Genomic DNA, 22,093 nt, shown 5'->3' with positions numbered 1-22,093 from the left:
GATTTTAAAGTCAGGTACATCTGGCTGGAGTTCCTGCTACGGCCGAATGTGTTAAAAACCCCAAATAGTCTCCGTAAGGATGTGGGTTCAATCCGCGCCCTTGCTCAGTAGGTTAAGGATCCAGCGTTGCGGTGAGCTGTGGTGTAGGTCACAGATGCAGCCTGGATGCGGCGTTGCTATGGCTGTGGCACAGATCTGTAGCTGCAGGTTCCGTTTGGCCCCTAGCCTGGGAACTTCCATATGCTGCTGGTGCGGCCATAAAAAAATTAAAATTAAAAAATTAATTGCATGATTTTACACATGATAATTTATGTATTTCACCTACGCATTTAACCAACATTTACCGAATACTTGTTATGTGCCAGGCAATGCTCTGAACTTTATGGCTAGGGTTCATGGAAACTACAGCCTCGTTGGGAGAGATGGGCAACAAATAAACAAGTACATATATGATGTGTCTGATGGTGGTGCAAGGAATGTGGAGACGAGAGAGTGTGAGTGATGGGGTAGATTTGGGGATGTTTATGGAAGCTGTTTCCAAGGAGTGGTTGGGAAGAGAACCTGGTAGAAACGCATTCCAGTGAGATTTGAGATGCCACGCGTAGTCCACCTTTTATAGAAGTTTTGCAGTAGAGGATGGCAGAGACGGGTTATGGTAGCTGGATGGGGGGACAGAGGGGGATGTGGGGTCGAGGGAAGGTTTTATTTTAAGATCTAGCATTTTTGTGCGCTGATGTGAACGGCTCAGTCGAGAGAGGGAAAATGAAGATGCAGGGGAGAGAGGAAATCATTGTCGAAGCAGTGCTCTTGAGTTGGCAAGAAGGATGAAATCTACCACACAAGTAGTAGCTGAGGCTTGGCCACAGTTCGGAGGCCAAGAGTTTATCCAGAGCCACGAGAGAGATGGGGAGAGTAAGGGCACACAAAGCTTGATGTTGGTAGATGCAAGGGGGGAGGTATGTCAAAATCTTTCTCAATTGCCTCTGTTTTCTCAGTGGAAGGGAAAGCAGGTTCCTCATGTGAGAGAGACGATAGCGAGGAAATGTTGGAGGTTTGAAGAGAGAGAAAAAGGTACAAACTAGTCCTTTTAGAGAAGAGGCAAGTAAATGAACTACAGAAACATAATTGAGTTGCCTGGAGGCTCTAAGGGGCCATTTGAGATAAGCGGTCCTCAGTACCAAGCTAGTACCATTTCTTTTTTATGCCACACACTTCCCCTATTTTTCTACCTTAAAAAAAAAAAAAAAAAAGGTTGTAAAACTATCATCACCTCTGAGAAGAACTGGATATTTCTGCCTCCATCCTTCCTTTCGCCCTCCTCCACAATTTCTTTGCCTGGTTCCTTCGCTCCTAGGAAAGTCAGTGGTTTTCTCTTGAATTTCCGAAACAGCTTCCAGACACCATTGGGGGAGCACTCTTGCAATCATTTCTTTACATAGCTGCCTCCATCCTTATCTCCATGATGCACGTCTTTCTCGTGCTGTATCTTCATATTGTAGATTATTAGATAAATATTTACAGAATGGAGGGAGGAAAGGAAAATGAAAGTTCTGCCTCTTAGTTTCAAATTTACAGTCCTGATAGGTGTCCCATTTCTGCACATCAAAGGTTAAAAAGCGAAGCATCCTTCACTTTTCTGCCTCTAGAGATGGATTGACAGTGATATTTTTTTCCTTTGGATTTATTGTGGGTGATTCCATTTATTTACCGAATATTTGTTATTTTTCTTCTGGTGTGTCTGAACATTGAAGACTATTTCTTGGCACCCATTTTAACAAGGCCCCGTCAGAAAAGATTTATTTTCTAACAACTGTTTCCCTTTCAGATAATGGCAAATTACATAAAACATTTTTAGGTCAAACAAGGCAACTGAGAAATTTTGACTTTGACCACGGCTGAGGCAGTTTAATGTGGAGATGGCTGGAGGCATACAGAGGTTCCTGAAGCCACTTGGGGGGCTGTAATTGATTTCAGATGTGCTCCGAGTAACACTGAAGATAAATGTCCCAGAGGTAGATTATTGGAGGGCTCTTGAGCTGTTTCTAATAAAATTTTCTTAAAAATTCCAAGATTTTTTTTTCTGCAGATGCATATAATAATTCTAGCATGAACTAGCGGGCCTGAATGAAAACTACACATGTTTGTTAATAATTTTCCATTTCCCCCTAATTATGAAAGGAATTCATGGTCTCGAGAGAAAAACTGAAAGTTACAGATAACTCTAAAGAACAAAATAGACTTAGTGGATATTTACCTATGTTTATCTAGTTGAGATCATGCAGAATATAGTTTTGATATATTTTTTATGTGCTCTGATATTCTGAGCTTTCGGTCTCATCATTATAAATACTTCAAGGTATGAAGTCAGTCGTCTTATATATTGTATAGCACTTTTTTCTTCCAGAGGTTCCTATGAAGTATTAAGGATTCACAGAGGCGTCTCAGGGCCACCATAGGGCTTGGGGAGAGCAGGAATCCGGACAGAGGTCATTGAGTCAGGGCTCCCCTTGTTTTTTTCAAACAGAGCATCTCCACTTTTAATGAATTTATATATTGGGCTTCTGCACAAAATCCTCCTTGAAGGATTCCTAAGCATATCAAAATTTGAAGTCAAGTACTGATGAGCCATAATTTAACCATTTCACATTTGTTGCATATACAGTTTTTTTTTTTATAGTTTAAGTAATATCATGGACAACTTTTAAATTGTATTAAAAAGTAATATATTAAATGTAACATTGTAAATAAATATATAACACATCGTATATTTTAATTTTATAAAATATATAAATATATAATTATTTCTTTAGGATTTATACATATATATAAATGGATACAGACCCAGATGCTGGGACAAACATAGATGCCGTTCTATTTTGTTAGATAAATATGGCCTGGAGAATGGCTGTGCAGCTTCAACTCCTAACAGCAAAGTGCAAAAGGACTTGTCTCATAGCACACAACTTACCATTTTTTGGTGTTATTTTCTATTTGCTGATTGCGAAATAACACATCATTATTTTAATAAGCAGTTGTTTTATTATGGCGAGGCTAAACTTTAATTTGCATGATTATAAGTGTTATTTTCTTGCATGAATTTTCTTTGCTAATGTTTCTGTTGGAGGATTCATGTTCTTCCAATGGATTTAAAAATTTACACTTTGTCTCTTAAGGGTATTAACCTTTTTTTCTTATTTGTTGCTATTTTTCCAGTTTGTCACTTAAATGTTAAGATGTTTTAAATATCACAACATATTTTGTGGAGTCTAATTTATCACTTGTTTGCTTTATGACTCTTCCCATGGCTTTTACATTTGGAAAATCTCTTTCCATTTACTTAGACATTCACCTGTAATTCTGATAGTCCAGTAATTTCATTTTTAAAAATTAACATTGATTCACAAGAGTTTATGTGGGATTAAGATTTGTTTTGTTTTTAATGTACCACAGCTAATTTTTATGTTATTTAAAAAAATAATTTCTACCAGCCTTATTGGACTTTTAAGCGTGAGAATGCAGTTGATTTTATATATTGACCTTTTATATAACTTAGCTAAACTATATTGTTTGCTCTACTCGTTTGCTTGAAGAGCTTTTTTTTTTTTTTTTGAGTTTCCAAATGTCAAGAAATATCAACAGAAAATAATTATTGTTTTCCTTCTTCCTCTCCAACCTGTATACCACTTATCTTTTCTTCTTTGTTTGCTCATCTGGCTAGGGCATCTGGTGCAATGTTGAATAGAGGTATTGATTGCGGGTGCCCTTATCACAGTCCTGTCTTCAAAAGGAAGGCAGGCTCCAGCCTCTCACCATTTGGGGTGATTATTGTAGGTCTTCAGTTGATTATCTTTATCAGGTTAAGGAATTTCACTTTTATTTTTATTTGCTAAAAGTTCTTTAAAATCATGACTCTTTTGAATAATAAAAATCATTTCCCTTATCCATTGAAATATTCATTTCTTTCCTCTTTTTATTTTGTTAAAGTAGTTGAATTATACCAATTAGGTTTTCAGATGTGAACCCAGGCATACATTTATTGGGTTTTTTTGCTTTGCTGATTTCAATTTGATAATATTTAGGTACTTTTTTTTTTTTTTCTTTTTAGGGCTCTACCAGTGGCATATGGAGGTCCCCAGGCTAGGGGTCAAATCAGAGCTACACCTGTTGGCCTACACCACAGCCACAGCAACACCAGATCTGAGCTGCGTCTGAGACCAACACCACAACTCATGGTGACACCAGATCCTTAACCCACTGAGCGAGGCCAGGGATCGAACCTGCAACCTCATGGTTCCTAGTCAGATTCATTTCCGCAGTGCCACAATGGGAACTCCTAGGTACTTTTTTTTTTTTTAGATTTTTTTTATTATAGTTGATTTACTATGTTCTGTCAATTTCTGCTAAACAGCGAAGTGACCCAGCCATACATATACACACACACACATATATATATATACACACATTCTTTTTCTCACATTATTCTCCATCATGTTCCATCACAAGTGACTAGATATAGTTCCCTGTGCTCTACAGCAGGATCTCATTGCGTATCCATATTTAGGTATGTCTTGATTAATATTTTTAAATGAGACTGAATTAAACTCATTTCTTACAGTCCTTCAGTGTACTTTTGAAATCAAGTTTATGTAAACATTATAAAATGAGTCGGAGACTTTCCTTATTCTGTTGTCTGAAGGAGAATATTTAGTAGAATAAACCTACAAAATCAATGGGGCCTGGCTGTGCATATGTGAATCATAAAAATAACAAAATTTATTTCTGGTAGGTTGTCTGCAGACGTGGATATGAGCAATACGGTAAGAGGATCCCATCTGTGCCTGCACAGGAAACTGCCTTTTCTGGAACCTGGGCGGATGTAACTTGCTTCGGCCAATAGAATGCAGCTGTAATTATGCTGTGCTGTCTATGGGCCTTGGGAGGCTGGGCAGCTTCTATTTAGGTTTTCTTGTGATCTGTCCCCATGTACAGAAATTCAGGCTAGATTACTGAATGATGAGACGCGAAAGAGAAAGAGGAGGAGACTGAGAAAAAGGGAGAGACGTCGGTAACAATCCTGGAAGCTCCAGCCCCAGCTGAGCTGCTGTAGTCAACACAATATGAGGTAGAAATAAGTTGCCCCTTCCGAGCCTTACGGAAATTTCAAAATCATGAGAAGCAAGAAATGATTTTCATACTAAATTCCAAAGTATACTTGGGTGTCTTTCTGTCTCTCATCATTTAGTGGGATTGACATATCTTTTTTTTTTTTTTTTCTATGCATCTCTCACATTGTTCATTTTTGGCACCACGCCTGCAGCATGTGGAAGTTATGGGGCCAGGGATCGAACCCATGCCACAGCAGCAACCTGAGCTGCTGCAGTGACAACACCGGATCCTTAACCTGTTGTGTCACAGAGGACCTAACATTGTTCCTAATATAGTTTGATTCTTAATGTAGTTTGATTACGTACTTTAATTTTAGTGCAATTCGCCCTTCTTATTCTTGTTTTTTAAAACATTGGAACTATTGATCTCTGTTTTTTCTTTCAGGTGAACTTCAGAATATTTCTCTTGATTTCCTACACACTTTGGAATTTTCATTAGAATTGCATGACATTTATGAGTTATTTGGGGAAGAATATTTGCGTGGTTTTCTTTACAACATAGCTCATGATTTCACATATTTTTCCATTCCTTAGTCATTTTTTTAGTCTTTACATAGTCTTTAGTTACTTACTAATTCAGAGGGCACGTTTCTTTTTTTCTTTCTTTTTTTTTGTCTTTTTAGGGCTGCACCTGCGGCACATGGAGGTTCCCAGGCTAGGGGTCAAACCAGAGCTACACCTGCCGGCCTATGCCACAGCCACAGCCATGGCAATGCAGGATCCTTAACTCACTGAGCAAGGCCAGGGATCGAACCCAAGTCCTCATAGATACTAGTCAGGTTCGCTACTGCTGAACTGCAATGGGAACTCCCAGAGGGCACATTTCTTATTAAGTTCAGATTTGCAGCCCGCTGCTAACAAGGGTACAGGACTTTACAGAATGTGCTTTGTATAACCATTCTATCATCTGGCATTATTTTATTTTCTACTGCACAGCCTTTTTCTATTTTTTTTTTGTTTTTAATTTTACTGTGGTGCTGATGTATTAGACTACCTGGAGTCACCCTGTGTGCATTAATTGTTGAATTTTTATATCTCTAGCTTGCTGTTGGATATATGCTGTCTTGGGAAGGGTATGACCTTGGGCAAAGCAATTCTAGCAGATGAGGTTGACCCCGAATTTGCCGTTAGCTGGAGGCTCACTGCAGACCACGTTCCTCTTAGCTGAGTAGACAGTCTGTTCTTGAAGGTGGACCGGGTGGTGCATTGCTGTGTTCACCACAGCCCAGTTATGAGAAACTTGGGAAAGTTACGTCCTTGGCTTCCCAGAGGAGGTGGATGAGATGGTTCTCTGTAATATCTGCTGCTTCTCACTGTTCTGAATTCTGTCTTTCTCCACCACAGCTCTTTCTTTTTTCCCTGATGGGTGTTTATTTAACTTGCTTTAAAGTCACTGGAGAAGCTTGACTTCCAGCTTTGAAGTAAAGAGTGATGGCAAGACCCTCAGCATGTAGCTGTTCACACATAAGCCACAGCAACGCATGGCCCCGACAGAGCCAGGGCCCCTGTTTCTGGCTCTGGAAGGCGATCCCAATTAAATTGCATGGATGGCTTTCCCTCTAATTGAAACCTCTTGGTATGCCACTGCCTTTGTTTGCCATTTAATCACATTCAGCTGATGCCATCATTTTTAAAAGGTCATCCATAAGCAGAAAAAAATTTTTTTTCTTTCTTTCTACATTACCTGTTTCTCTAATCGCCTCAATTAAGTTCTCCTTAGTACCATTACCTAGAGAAAGTGAGACAAATTTAGAACTGGATAATAGCAGAACCCCAGACAGGTTTTTATTAAAATAAAATTATATAAACCAAGTTAGAGGCATAGAATTTCCAAAGAAATGTAAAAATCTATTCACAATTCGTCTCAGCAACTAATTCGCAACCGTGATCTGTGATCAAGATATTTTGAACACGCCTACGTGGTGGCCACTGTTTGGCAATGCCTGCTTAGATTTGGTGCTACCACATTTGCTTTTATTTATTTATTTATTTATTTATTTATTTTTATTTTCCCACTGTACAGCAAGGGGGTCAGTTTATCCTTACATGTATACATTACAATTACATTTTTCCCCCAGCCTTTCTTCTGTTGCAACATGAGTATCTAGACAAAGTTCTCAATGCTATTCAGCAGGATCTCCTTGTAAATCTATTCTAAGTTGTGTCTGATAAGCCCAAGCTCCCGATCCCTCCCACTCCCTCCCCCTCCCATCAGGCAGCCACAAGTCTCTTCTCCAAGTCCATGATTTTCTTTTCTGAGGAGATGTTCATTTGTGCTGGATATTAGATTCCAGTTATGAGTGATATCATATGGTATTTGTCTTTGTCTTTCTGGCTCATTTCACTCAGTATGAGATTCTCTAGCTCCATCCATGTTGCTGCAAATGGCATTATGTCATTCTTTTTTATGGCTGAGTAGTATTCCATTGTGTATATATACCACATCTTCCCCACATTTGCTTTTAAAACTCAGTATATGATATGCTGTTTCTCAGTATTCCATTAGGGTGTTACCAGTTTATGTAAAATTAAACAAAAAAGACCCTAAAACCAAATAAAATGAAATAAAGAAAGCCCCTAGAAACTATGGATAAGAGGAGACTGTGTTCCAGAGAACAGAAGGAAATTCCACCAGCTGCGGTGACACAGAAGTTGGGTGGAAACTGAAAGATCCAAGGCATATGTGCTCCGTTAGTAACACCGCTAGAACGTGGCAGGTAGCAAAATACGGCAGAGATTTTGACTCACCTCCACTCTCTGGCCTTAGCTCTGAAAGACAGAAGGTTCACCGGCCAGAAAGAGGTCACCCCCCCACCTCCCTCAAACATATGAATTTTTTGGTAATATTTTTTGGCCAAATATACTTCTCTCTCTCCCTCAAATTCCTAGTCCCCATCAACGATCCTATTTTGTCGCTCAGGGCAGCAACCTGACGGTTGCACAAACTAATGCGAGGGATACAGGGACGTGTTATTTTCCAAGATGTGTATGTGTTTCAGCGGAGAGGTGATTCATCTCAGGGTAAATGAAAAGGATTTATCCTCTGAAAAGGACTTTCAGAGTGGGCTCTGTGAGCAAAGTAAAACCTCAGGCTGCATCAGTTTCCTGTTACAGTCAGAGACATAGAGCTAAACTGGAAGGCTGTGTATACCAGTAGGTCTGGGAGGGAGACCTGGGCAGAATGCAAACAAGTGGAAAAAGAGTAAAGACAATCTACTTTGTAGAAGGCAAAAGTCAGTTCTCAACAGATGTGTCTCCTTGTTTAACCACGAAAAACAAAGCGAAATAACATGATGCTTGTGACATATTAAATTTTTATTTTCATACCGTTATAGTGTTATAGTGTTAAAATGCTGTTTGAAACTTACTTGAAACCTATTTTAATGTTATACTGAATGGAGATACTAACATTTTCTTAGATATTTTCCTATTCTCAGATATTCGTATTTTTCACTAGCACGGATGAAGATCTAACAACCAAATTTGTGCGAAAGATTCTACTGTAATCAAAGTTTTTGTTAGAGGAGAATCCCAGAACTAGGAATATTGGTCAATGACTATTAATTTTTAAATATCTTGTTACATGCTATCTAGTTTCTAAAATACTGTAGTGGAGTTCCTGTCGTGGCTCAGTGGAAATGAATCTGACTAGCATCCATGAGGACGCAGGTCTGATTCCTGGCCTCGATCAGGGGGTTAAGGATCCAGCATTGCTGGGAGCTGTGGTGTAGGTCACAGATGTGGCTTGGATCCCGCGTTGCTGTGACTGTGGTGCAGGCCAGCAGCTACAGCTCTTGATTCGACCCTTAGCCTGGGAACTTTCATATGTCACAGGTACAGCCCTAAAAAGACAAAAGACAAAAAAAAAAAATAAAGTAGCAATTTTTTGCCACCACCACCAGTGTATGCATGCATGCTTATTTTAGTTGACAGCTGCCAGTAGTGGGGTCTTGTGTTTGTTTTCCTTTAATATCATAATTGGTGAAATTGTTGTAACGTTTTCCTTAATTAATAGGAAGGTTGAACACTTAGGATTATTGGATGCAGTGATTATTTTCTCTTCTTGTGAAATCTCTGATCACTTACTTCCATTTACTCTGCTAATAACACGGTATGAGAAAAGAGTTTAATGATCTCTCTAGGTAAAGAAGGAAGACATTGTGACAGCTGAAGGATAGATTATATCCCTAAATTAAATCATGAAAACTCTAACATCCTCAGGGTTGTCGAAGGCCTATTTTTATCACTTAAATATCTTATGATTAAATATTAATAATTGTAGTGATATTATTAATGACAGGTATTGTTTATTATTACTTTTCCCCAACTAAGTGCTTTAAGTATTAAATTAAAAAAGTGTTTTAAGGTAAGACCTATATTTTCTTAATGGACAGGAAAAGCAAGACTTAAAGGGACAGAGCGAGGATTCATATCCAATATAAATGATTCCAAAACCCAGGCTTCCATTCTTTCAGGGTAATCATTCCCCACATTCATACCTGCAAGTCCTTTTCAGAAATGTTACCATCTTGGGAGTTCCCATCATGGCTCAGTGGTTAATGCATCTGATTAGCATTCATGAGGACACAGGTTCAATCCCTGGCCTTGCTCAGTGGGTTAAGGATCCAGGGATGCCATGAACTGTGGTGTAGGTTGAAGATGTGGCTCGGATCCAGCATTGTTATGGCTCTGGCGTTGGCTGGCAGCTACAGCTCTGATTTGACCCCTAACCTGGGAACCTCCATATGCCTCTGGTGTGGCCCTAAAAAGCAAAAAAAAAAAAAGGAAAAAGAAATGTTACCATCTTTGTTTAGCTCTCAGCATTCTGTATATCTTAGGTAGTTTTCTTTTAAAAAGAATGCTTTTTAAAGATGGGCGCATGATCTTAAAAGTAGTTACTATCCTTGCAAAACTTAAACTTTTGCTGTCTCAATAATAAAAAGATAGTAAGAAGGGATGTTTGTAAGATGTTTCATATTTTGAAAACAGCTTTCACATATCCGTATTTGTACCATATTGTGAAATAAAAATGGAAATACAAAATAGCATGTCTCTCTGATCCTGTTTTGTTATATATATGTATCCCTTCACAAATATATGCAAATATATGCATAATCAAAAGATAAGTGTATATTCCAAAATGCACACTGGGTTCGCATTTATGAATAATTTTAAATTTTTTAGTGTGTCTCTTTAAAAACTATAATATTTATTTGTCCTTTTTATAATCATTGTACTTCATCTTTTTTAATATTTTCAAAGCAACCTAAAGAGAATTAAGGGCAAACACCAGACTTAAACATTTTAAAAAATGGTTATATACTTAATATATAAAGAACCTATGTCATTTTATCACAAACACGTAGGAAACCTGTAGTAGAATGGCCAAAAATTATGACCTTTGATTCTCATAAGAATCTAAAGTAGATAAGACAGATTTTTTTTTAACAGAAGAAACTACGATTTAAAGACATTTGAGTGATTTTCTCAAAATCAAACAATAAATAATCTATGAAGCCAGCACTAGAACTAAAATTTTCTGTGAATAGGCTGCGGTAGACTCTTAAACCAATTAACATTTCATTTTTAAGGACAAACAGAGCCAAATAAAGCAGCTGCAGTCCCTTGTAACCTGAAAAAATGAGAAAAATGACTTGGAGAAAATGAAGTCAGAACTTGAATAATCAAGTGGTGATAGGCATCCCCAGGTTGCTATCTGCTGATGGGTGTGCACCTTCTCAATGCAGCCACATGTATTGTATCTTCATCTATATTCAGTGTTTTTTTTTTTAAACAAAGTTTTTAATATCATGGCTTTTGAAATAGAGCTTTAGAACAGCCATCATAGTACTGTGTAGCAGGAAGACACAAAAGCATCTGGAAAAGTAGTTTCTGTCTCATCGACTGCCTATTAAAAGAATTTATTGGTTTGTAACCCAGAGGTTGCTGACCTCTGCGATTGTCAGAAGTAGCACTTCTCTTCAATTTTAAATGAAAAGATCTGAGCCCTCATTATGTTTGACCACAGGAAAGTTAGGCTTTGCCCATTTTTTCCTTCCCCAAGCTCTCTGGGACCGCCTATAGAATATTCGAGTATTTCCTCTATTAGTCCTGAATTTCACTGTGTACTTGGACCAACGACCTCCCTGTGGCCTGCATCTCTAGTCTTCGGATAATAATTTTTACTTATTTCTTAATTGACTTCCTAAAGACACTGCAGTTCACCTTGGATGGCTTCCACCCGAATGTGGACACAGGCCCATCAATTACTACCCAGAGCTCAGCTAAGATCAGGCTGCAACAATTAACCAAATTCTACTAACCACACCAGATAACAAAAGGAGATTCAATATAGAAAAGGAAATTCTAGGTATTGGGTATGAGTACTTTCAGGATTCATACTCCATAACCTAGTCCCTATTCCCAGGACTCTCCAGGCCTCCCGTTTTCCCCATCCTGTTATGAAGTTATAGGAACTGGTTCACATTCTTCCAATGGGTTGTCTTTGACCTTGTGTCCTACAAGAGAGTCCAGGGCTTTCAATTCCTCCATGACCCAACAAGGGAAACCCCCCCCCCCCCATCCTCACCCCCTGCCACTCAGTTTTTGCCCAATATTCTAATCAAAAAACCAACAAAAATCAGGAGTTCCCATTGTGGTGCAGCAGAAACAAATCCGGCTAGTATCCATGAGGATGCGGGTTCAATTCCTGGCCTGGCTCAGTGGATTATAGGATCCCAGATTACTGTGAGCTGTGGTGTAGGTTGCAGATGCAGGCCAGCAGCTGTAGCTCCGATTTGACCACTAGCCTGGGAACTTCCATATTCTGCTCTTGTGGTCCTGAAAAAAGTAAAAACAAACAAACAAAAACCTGTACGGAAACGCATTTATCTATAATGTATTCTCCATAAATTCCAAAGAGCTAATACTAACCGACACAGAAATTGATTTTTTAAAATCATAAAGCAAAACACCACACTCAAGGAATTAAAAAAAAAATGTGTAAGTATTATTCAAAGGTGAAATGTAACTAAGAGTGATTATCAGAAAAATATATGATAAAATTTAAGTGTTACTTAAATTATCATAAGTCACATTCCTTGTGATTTGGAGAAAACTCCAAAGAATAAATCTAAAAATTGCTAGAACTAATAAAATATTAAACCAAAAGTCTGAATTAAAGAAAAATGTGTACAGAACTAACTGGTTTTAACTATTTCCCCTAAGAGATAATGAAGAGGTATAAAGAGGCAATGAAAATTTAAAAAAAAAATTTAATAAGAAATGTGGGAATCCAATGAATATAGGTATCAAATGTAGACAGTGATTAAAAAATTCACAGAAGGAGTTCCCATCATGGCTCGGAGGTTAACAAACCTGACTCATATCCATGAGGACGGGGGCTCGATCCCTGGCCTCGCTCAGTGGGTTGGGGATCCGGGGTTGCCCTGAACTGTGGTGTAGGTCACAGACAAGGCTTGGATCCCGCGTTGCTGTGGCTGTGGTATCGGCCGGCAGCTAGAGCTCCAATTTGACCCCTGGCCTGGGAACTTCCGTATGCCGCAGGTGTGGCCCTTAAAAAAAGAAAAATTCGCATAAAAGGGGAATCCTCTTGTTTGTGCACTCATTCTTTAACTCCGCAACTATCTTTGCACATATGCATGCCAAGGACAGCATTTACCACTGGGATCACATCAGTGAACAAGACAGACGTCCATTCTGCCTTCATGGATTATTGCTATTATGGGAGATAGACTTTATGTATTTATTTATTTTTGTCTTTTTGCCTTTTCTAGGTCTGCTCCCACGGCATATGGAGGTTCCCAGGCTAGGGATCTAATTGGAGCTGTAGCTGCCGGCCTATGCCACAGCCACAGCAACTCAGGATCCTTAACCCACTGAGCAAGGCCAGGGATCGAACCTGCAATCTCATGGTTTCTAGTCGGATTCGTTTAACCACTGCGCCAGGACAGGAACTCCAAGGGAGATAGACATTTTAAAGATGTGCATACTTAAATGATTACGTGCCTAATTAAAACTGTGATAATTGCATGTAAAAGGTAGGGGCTAGCTACATATGTGTATACCATACAGGGGGAAACAGTGGCACGTTTGAGAAGTTCAAAGAAGGCCACAGTGACTGAGTATAGAGGAGGGATGGGAACAGGTGAATTAAAGTTGCAGAGAGAAGGAGAGAGGCCCTGGGTCATGTGGGGTTTTGTGACCCTACGAAAGATTTTGACCTTTATTCCAAGAGCAGTAGGAAGCCACTGAAATGCTTTATGAGGGTCTAAGAAAATATTAACGACAGGGAAAAAAACCTATCTATCCCACACAAGGGAGAGGCTTTAGAAATTATTTTATAATCAGAGACAAAATACTTTTTCGTTATGAAAAACGTTTCTTGGGACTTTTTAGTGACATGAAAAATGAAGGTGACGGAAGTGAAATTTAGCATCAAGTGTGGTGTCAACTGCATGAATATATGAAAAAGTGAGCAATAGTAATAGGGATTGAGGGGTTCAGTGACTCTCTATTATTTTTCTGAGTTTTCCACATTGTCTACAGCAAATGGGTGTTTAATTCAATGTAGAAAAATCTTGGAATATTTTAATTTCTGATCCCTTCTGAGTTGGTCCCATCAAATAATTTCCTGGCAGGCCCCATAACTGAATTTGAAGGTAAACTTTATTCATTTACTTTTCTTTGTTTAATTTTATCTGGATACGGATGAGCCTTACACATGTGTGTATGTGGTTTCCCCATCTGTTAACCTGGTAACTTGTATCTTAAGAGTGAACATGTGTGTGCAGAAAAGAGTTAACACAGGGGGCCCCAGAGTGCTCTCCTTGGAAATGGCTGTTGGCAAGGTGGGCCCCTGACTGGCATCTGGAAATGTGGATTTCTGGAAGGTTTCTACCATTCCCAGAACTGATAAGAGCAGCTCACTCTGCTTAGGCAGTTTGGACAAACAACGTGGTTTTTGCTGAATACCTGCTCTCCCTCTGAGAGTTTTGGAACATGCCAGGCAGAGGGTGCCTATGACCAGCCCCCTGGAAAAACTCTCGGTACTGAGTTTCTACTGAGCTTCCCTGGTAGACAGCATTTTACATGTGTTGTCACATTCGTTCCTGGGGATTTAACTGCTTCCCATGTGACTTCACTGGGAGAACACTCTTGGAAGCTTTGCATAATTTCCTCTGGCCTTTGCTTTGACATTTTTGCCGTAATAAATCACAGCCATGAATATGATTTTATGCTGAGTCCCGTGAGTCTTCCTAGCAAATTGTCAAACCTGGGGATGGTCTTAGGGACCCCTGACCCCGTCTTCCTGTTGTTGAAACCCTTTTCCAAGAATTGTGTTTTTAATTGACTATGAAAAAATCATTTAAAAGTAAGCTTTTAAGTGAAGAACATGTTGGCGTCATCAATCCAGTGGAATGTGGTGGTATATTTATATTTGCATATGAGAATATGGAAATAATTAAACTTGTGCTCATTTACAGTAAGTGTATTGCTGACTTGGTTTGGGCATTTGTGATTCACAGGGACAGCATCAGGACAGTTGCATTTGAAAACAAAAATTTCTAAATAACTTCCAAATAGTATGCAGGTCACCTAAAACCAAATAGTTCCTACTTTATCATATTTTCTTATTTTGCTCAAAGTTCTTAGAATTCAACACAATATACAGTTTTAGCTTCAAACTTCATGACTATATATGTGTGTGCATCTATGTATAGCCCTTTGTTTCACTTAACATTAAATTAAGAATATTTTCAAGTCTGAATATATCCTCCTAGAGCAAAATCTCATTTTCCATAGTGTTTTATCTTATAGGTGTTTTGCATAATCAACTAGTCTCATCTTATGATAATTTCGACATTCTCTTAATTTTTACTACTTAAACCATACTGCTAATAACATCCTTGATCCAGATTTTTAAAGGATTATATTTTTAAAGAATTATAGAAATATATGAGATGAAAAGATAGAAAGGTATCAACAATTTAAATATATGTAAAAATAAAAGATTAGTTTTCATAGTTTCAAATAATGGCAGAAACTGCAATAAAATGATTATTTGCTTTGTCAGCGTAAGAAATAGGAACATATTTGCTAAAAAAGGAATAAGCCATAAAAAGTTTAAAAGACAACAAACTGAGAACAAAGAAACCAAGAAAACTACTTCCAACCCATGTGACAGATTAAAAACAATGGCAATAACTTACATGTTTATTCAGAAAAACAATAAAGGCAGCAATTGATAGATGGGAATCAGTAGGAAATTTACAATGGTCAAGGAAACCATGAAAGTTTTCAACTTCGTTATGGAAGATAATAAAACACAAATTAAAATATAAATATATTTATTCTTTCTTGTCAATCCAAGTACAATGAAGAATTATAAGATGCCATGTGAACATAGGTTCAATGAAAAACTCATCCACTGGTGAGAGTATAAACTAGCATAATATTTAGCATATACTAGGCCCCCCACATATTTGTTAATTGAATAAAAATGCATAAAAGTAGGCTTCTAGGACTGCTTATTAAAAAACGGTTTGTGGAGAGTTCCTGCTGTGGCGAAGTGGGTTAAGAATCCAACTATAGCGGTTCAGATCGCTGCAGAGGCATGGGTTGGATCCCTGGTTTCAGGGATAGGTTGCAGCGGCAGCTGGGGTTCAATCCCTGTCCCAGGAACCTTCATACACCATGAGTGCAGCCATAAAAAAACAAACCAAGAAACCCCAAATGGTTTGTGAGCACATAGGTTCACCTCATTCATAAGAAGGTAACTTGGGTTTTGTTGCGCATCAACTCCATTCTCTTTGTTGACAGGCTGCTGGATGTAGTAAATTCAGTAGACACTGTACCTTCTTGCCTTCAGCAAAGTGTGTGACATGACCTTTCCAATGTGCTTATTACCAAGAAAGAGAAATAGTCTTTGGTAAATCAAAAAGTGAATTCTGGCAGCATTCGGTTTAGTTGTCATTTGTTGGACATTGTTCTAGATCTACTGAATCGGAATCTATAGCTGAATTCAGGGAATTCACAAGCTACCCACGTGACGCCTAAATGCACTAAGGTCTGAGCACCTACGGGCTGGATGCCAGAAACATGATGAGAACTAATTAAAGCATATGGAGATTTTCATATTTTCTGCAGCCTGTGTCCCCCAAAATGTCCTGATAATCGTTTTCATCAGTGACTTTTTTTTTTTTTGTCTTTTTGGGGCCTCACCTGCGGCATATAGAAGTTCCCAGGCTAGGGGCTGAGTCAGAGCTACAGCTGCCGGCCTACTCACAGCCACAGTAACGACAGATCTGAGCCGTGCCTTTGACCTACACCACAGCTCATGGCAATGCCGGATCCTTAACCCACTGAACGATGCCAAGGATTGAACCCACATCCTCATGGATACTTGTTGGGTTTGTTAACCGCTGATTCACGAGGGGAACTCCCTATCAATGATTTGCATGATGACCTAGGATTGTTCCTTACAAATTTTCAGATATCACAGGGTTGGCAGAGTCCAGGAATACCTTGAATGACTGCATCAAGCGCAAAGGATTGGCCCAACTAGATCAAGATGAAATGTGATGGAAATAAAGGTAAGGCCACATATTTGTTTCCAAATATTACTGCACAATGGACAAAACAATAAAGGTAGTTTTGGCTTAGTAGTACTGATGATGAACAACTTATAGGACTTCAGTCACTAGTCTTTGACTTAGTATCAGCCAACATGTGAATTAATTGCCCCAAAGGGCTAATATGATCTTAGGGCACATTAATGTAAATGAAGTAACCAGATTAACCACCAAAATAAACCTTTATTTTGTGCCAGTCTGTCCACGTCGAATATATTCAGCTTAGGTGCCAAACTCTAGGGAGGCTATTCATAAATTAACCTGTGTTCAGAGAGACTCAGCAAGGCTGAAAGAGCAATTTGAAATTATGCACATGAAGATATATTTAAAGAAGAGGGATTTTTTTTTAGCTTGAAATAGAATAAACTAGCATTGGAGAAGGGGATGCATAATTTTTATTTATTATTGTGCTTCTTTGATTTATTGTTTTGTTATTTAAAAGTAATATGACTGGGTCACTATGCTGTACAGCAGAAATCGACACAACCCTGCAACTATACTCTAACAAGAAAATAAAAATTGAAAAATACTTCACTGAGCATGCTTTTAAACCTTGTAGCATTTGAACACACACGACACAATATCCAGGAGAACTAATTCAGTAACCTCAACCAACTTAAATTTTGTAATATTTTCCAGGTTTTTTTTTTTTTAGGATTCTTTCATGTTTATGCTCCCAAAAGAAGTGTATAATCATTTTGTCAAGTAAGAAAAAGTCCTATTAAGATTTTGATTGGGCCAGCACAGAATTTATGGATTAATTGAGGGAGTTTTCCTCTCCCAAATAAGACAGCCATTGTTTTATGTCTTTCTACAGAGTTCTTCAAACAGAGATATATTTCAAACCCATTGAATTCACTCCCTTTAAAGTGTATAATTTAGTGGATTTTAATATATTCAGAGAGTGTACAAACATCACCAGTAACTACTTCCAGAACATTTTCATCTCCCTGAAAGAAACTCCCTATCCATTAGCAGTCACTTCCCACTCCCCCTCCTGCAAGGCCCTGGCAGGCACTAATCAGCTTTCTGTCTCTCTGGATTTGCCTATTCTGGACATTTCACATAAATGGAAACATAATATGTGGCTTTTGGTATCTGAATTATTTCGCTTAGCATAATGTTTTCAAGGTTCATCCATTTTGAAGCATATGTCTTGGTTCTTGATTCTTTTTTATGGCTGGGTAATATTCCACTGTATGGACAGACCATATTTGTTTATCTTTTCATCAGTTGATAGACTGGATGATTTCCACTTCTGCTGTGAACATTGTGTACAAGCTTTGGGGTGAACTACATTTTTAATTTTTCGATATATATGTAGGAGCGGAATTAATCATATGTTCTGGTTACTCTGAGTTTAATTTTTTTTTGTTTTTTGTTTTTTTAGGGATGCACCTGCGACATATGGAGGTTCCCAGGCTAGGGGTTGAATCAGAGCAGTAGCTTCTGGCCTATGCCACCACCACAGCAATGCCAGGTCCAAGCTGCATCTATGACCTACACCCTAGCTCACGGCAACACCAGATGCATAACCCACAAGCGAGGCCAGGCATCAAATCTGTGTCCTCATGGATACTAGCTATTTCCACTGAGCCATGACGGGAACTCCTGTATTTAAATTTTTTTTGAAGTTGATACAGTTTTAGTTTCAGTGATTCATCAGTCACCTATTTCCTGGTTTTCATTGGTAAGATTTCAGAAGTTAACCAAGAATTTTTTATATTAGATATTTTACATAGTTTCTCTTTAAGAATTCTTTTTTATAGTTAATTCTGTTTCAACTCAGGTTTACTTTGATTTTCTTTACTCATATCTTTAACTGATTTTGGTGTGTAACAAATCAGTTCTTTTATAATATGATTGCCTCCAATCTGTGTGTTTAAATTTTTTTTTTTCTGGAGTTTCTGTTGTGGCTCAGGAGTAATTAACCCAATTAGTATCCATGAGGATGTGGGCTCGATCCCTGGCCTCACTCATTGGGTTAAGGATCTGGCGTTGCCATGAACTGTGGTATTGGTTGCAGATGCAGTTCAGATCCTGCATTGCTGTGGCTGTGGTGTAGATTGGCAGCTGCAGCTCTGATCCGACTCCTAGTCTGGGAGCCTCTGTATGCCATGGGTGCAGCCCTAAAAAGAAAAAAAAAATTTTTTTTCTTATTTTCCCACCTCCCCCAGCTGCTCATAAAGAATCAGAGTCAGTATAATTTCTGAATCTTTATGTATCAGGGAATAGCTGTCTGTAGCCTCATGAGTGAAAAATAGCGTATATCTGTGTATGGTTTTGAAGTCACAGGATTTTCCTCTCAAAATTTATTTCCAGTGACTTTTGACATTTAAATTTGAGCAATAGAAAATATGGCTGGCAATGTTACTCTGTGTTTACATTTTTAGAGAACTGCCAAACTGTTTTCTAAAGTCACTGTACCATTTTACAATTCCATCAGCAATGTACAAGGGTTCTAATTTTCCCCCATCCTCATCAAAACTTGTTACAGTCTTTTTTTAACTATAGCCATCCTATTGGGTGTGAGGGGGTAGCTCAATGTGGTTCTCATTGGCATATGCTAATGATGTTAAGCATATTTATTGGCACACTAGATTGTTTTCTTTGGAGAAAAGTCTGTTCAGATCCTTTGCCCATTTTTCAGTTGGGTTATTTGTTGAGTTGTAAGTGTGGTTTATTTACTGTGGATACAAGTCTCTTAACAGGTATATATGATTTGCAAATGTTTTCTCATAGTCTGTGAATTTTTCCACTTTCTACTTAGTGTCTTTTGAAGCACATGTTTTAATTTTTTATGGAGTCCAGTTTACCTATTTTGTCTTTCATTGTTTCCATTGATCTCTATGTCTAACCATATGCAAATGCCATGCAGTCTTGATTATGATAGCTTTGTGGCACATTTTAACATTAGGAAGTGTGGGTCCTCTAACTTCTTTCATAAGATTGTTTTGGCTCCTCTGGATTCCTAGAATTTTCAAACAATCAGCTTGTTAATTTCTGTAAAAATAAAAGGCAGCTAGGATTTTGTTAGATATTTCATTGAATTTATAGACCAATTTGTAGATAATTTCATACTTAACAATATTGTCTTCCAATCCATGAACATGAAATGTCTTTCCATTTACTTAGGTCCTCACCTTATTTCAATAATGGATGTAGTTTTCAGTGGTCAAATATTGAACTTAAAAAAAAACTATTACTAAATATTTAATTTATTTATTGTAGGATTGTAAATGAGTTGTTTATAAAATAATTACATTTCTCCTCACCCTTCGTGCTATTGTTGTCTTATATTCTGCTTTTCCATATGATATAAACCCTACAGCACACTACCATTGTTTTTGTTTTAAATGTCAGTTGTGTTTCACAGAAATTAAGGGGAAAATGCTAGTCTTTATATTTACTCAAATATTTACCACTTCCAGTGTTATTTATTCCTTTGTGTCAACACAACTCTTCCTCTGCTGTGTCATTTCCTTCACCTTAAAGAAACTTCCTTTAGCATTTCTTATGGTGCAAATCTACCTGAGTACAAATTCTCTTAATTTTCCTTTATCTGAAAATGTCTATTTCATTCTCATTTTCAAGAGACATATTCACTAGTTAAAGAATTTTAGGTAGACCTTTTAAATGGATTTGTTCAGCATTTTAAAGAGGACATTCCCTTGTGTCCTATTCTTCATTGTTTATGATAGAAAGTCAGAGATCATTTTTACCCTTGTTTTTCTATGTTTAATGTCCTTTTTTCTTCTATAGCTCTTTTAAAAATATTCTCTTTAGTCGTTTGATTGCTATATATCCAGGTTTGCTTTTGCTCTCCTTTGAGTTTATGCTACTTGTGGTTTGCTTGGCTTCTGGGATCTGTAGGTTTCTGTTTATCACCAATTTGAGGAACTTTCAGCTATTATGTCTTCAAATATTTTTGACCCTCGTTTTCCTTGTTTATAGGATGTTGCTTTTACTTAAGGTTATTGTTCTATTCCCAAGACATGACATTTCTGGAGTTCTCTACAAGCCTCAGCACTGGCTGGCCTAGAAATTCAACATCTCTCAGCTCCATGTGAACTTTCTTGTCCCTTGTCAGCTCTCAGTCCTATATCATTTCCTCTTTGCTTACTTTGTGGCATCTCATCCTGTGTGTGTGTGTATATATATAGCCCAGCCTTGTTCGAGTAACCCATGGGGCATCTCAAGGAGATTTCAGGATCTCTCCTCTGTACAGCTACTTCTCTTTTTAAAATTTTATTTATTTATTTTTGTCTTTTCTAGGGCCTCACCTGTGGCACATGGAGGTTCCCAGGCTAGAGGTCTAATTGGAGCTGTAGCCACTGGCCTATGCCAGAGCCACAGCAAAGCGGGATCCAGGCTGCATCTGTAACCTACACCACAGCTCAGGGCAATGCTGGATCCCCAACCCACTGAGCAAGGCCAGAGTTGGAACCTGCAAACTCATGGTTCCTAGTGGGATTCGTTAACCACTGAGCCATGACAGGAACTCCGCAGTTACTTCTTTTGAACAATGAAGCACAAATTCCAGTAGCTTCAGTAGCTTCCAACTGTGACTTCAGCTTCATTAGCTCAATGAGACTTCATTTTCTGCTTAGTCTTCACTATTCTACTCAGTTATCTGGAAATTGGTCCCAGGCAGCAATCTAGGGAAAATATGAAGTTATCTCATGCATTTTCCTTCTCTTGAGGTTCATGGTCTTGCATTGCTTGTGGTTCAATACCAAAAGCAGTTGCTTTGCATACTTTGTCCAAGTTTAGAGTTATTTAGGGTGGTTTACTCTGTCATGGCCAGAAATGGAACCTGCCTTTTCTTGTTAAATATTTTACAGTATGCAAAATATGGGGTCAGATACATCTAATCTCAGTAAGGTTAGTTATTTAAATGCCACAGGTATAATCCAGTAACATAACATTTATTTTTATTTTATTTTGTTTTGTTTTGTTTTATTTTATTTTATTTATTTTGTTTTATTTTATTTTTAGAGCCACATGTGTGGCGTATGGAGGTTCCCAGGATAGGGGTTCAATTGGAGCTACAGCTGCAGGCCTACGCCACAGCCATAGCAACGCAGGGTCTGAGCCACATCTGCTACCTACACCACAGCTCACAGCAACACCAGAGCCTTAACCCATTGAGCAAAGCCAGATATTGAATCCACAACCTCATGATTCCTGGTTGGGTTCGTTTCCACTCTGCCACAATGGGAACTCCAAGTAATAAAACATTTCCCCCCCGCCCCATGGAGATTGAAATCTTTT

At 38.2% G+C, this 22,093-nt stretch overlaps 1 long non-coding RNA gene across 2 annotated transcripts in view; it reads left to right on the top strand.

Moving 5' to 3' along the window:
• Window positions 1-22,093, top strand: part of LOC125121337 (uncharacterized) — a 93,053-nt gene that overhangs the window by 54,877 nt on the left and 16,083 nt on the right. For both annotated transcript variants that reach the window (XR_007133437.1, XR_007133436.1), the window contains exon 2: window positions 16,681-16,780. This is a non-coding gene — a long non-coding RNA (uncharacterized LOC125121337). The remainder of the gene's footprint in view (window positions 1-16,680; window positions 16,781-22,093) is intronic.

Source organism: Phacochoerus africanus, chromosome 2 (genome assembly GCF_016906955.1).
Source record: "Phacochoerus africanus isolate WHEZ1 chromosome 2, ROS_Pafr_v1, whole genome shotgun sequence".
In the NCBI taxonomy this organism is placed as follows: domain Eukaryota; kingdom Metazoa; phylum Chordata; class Mammalia; order Artiodactyla; family Suidae; genus Phacochoerus; species Phacochoerus africanus.
This window is presented reverse-complemented; position numbering and strand designations above follow the sequence as displayed.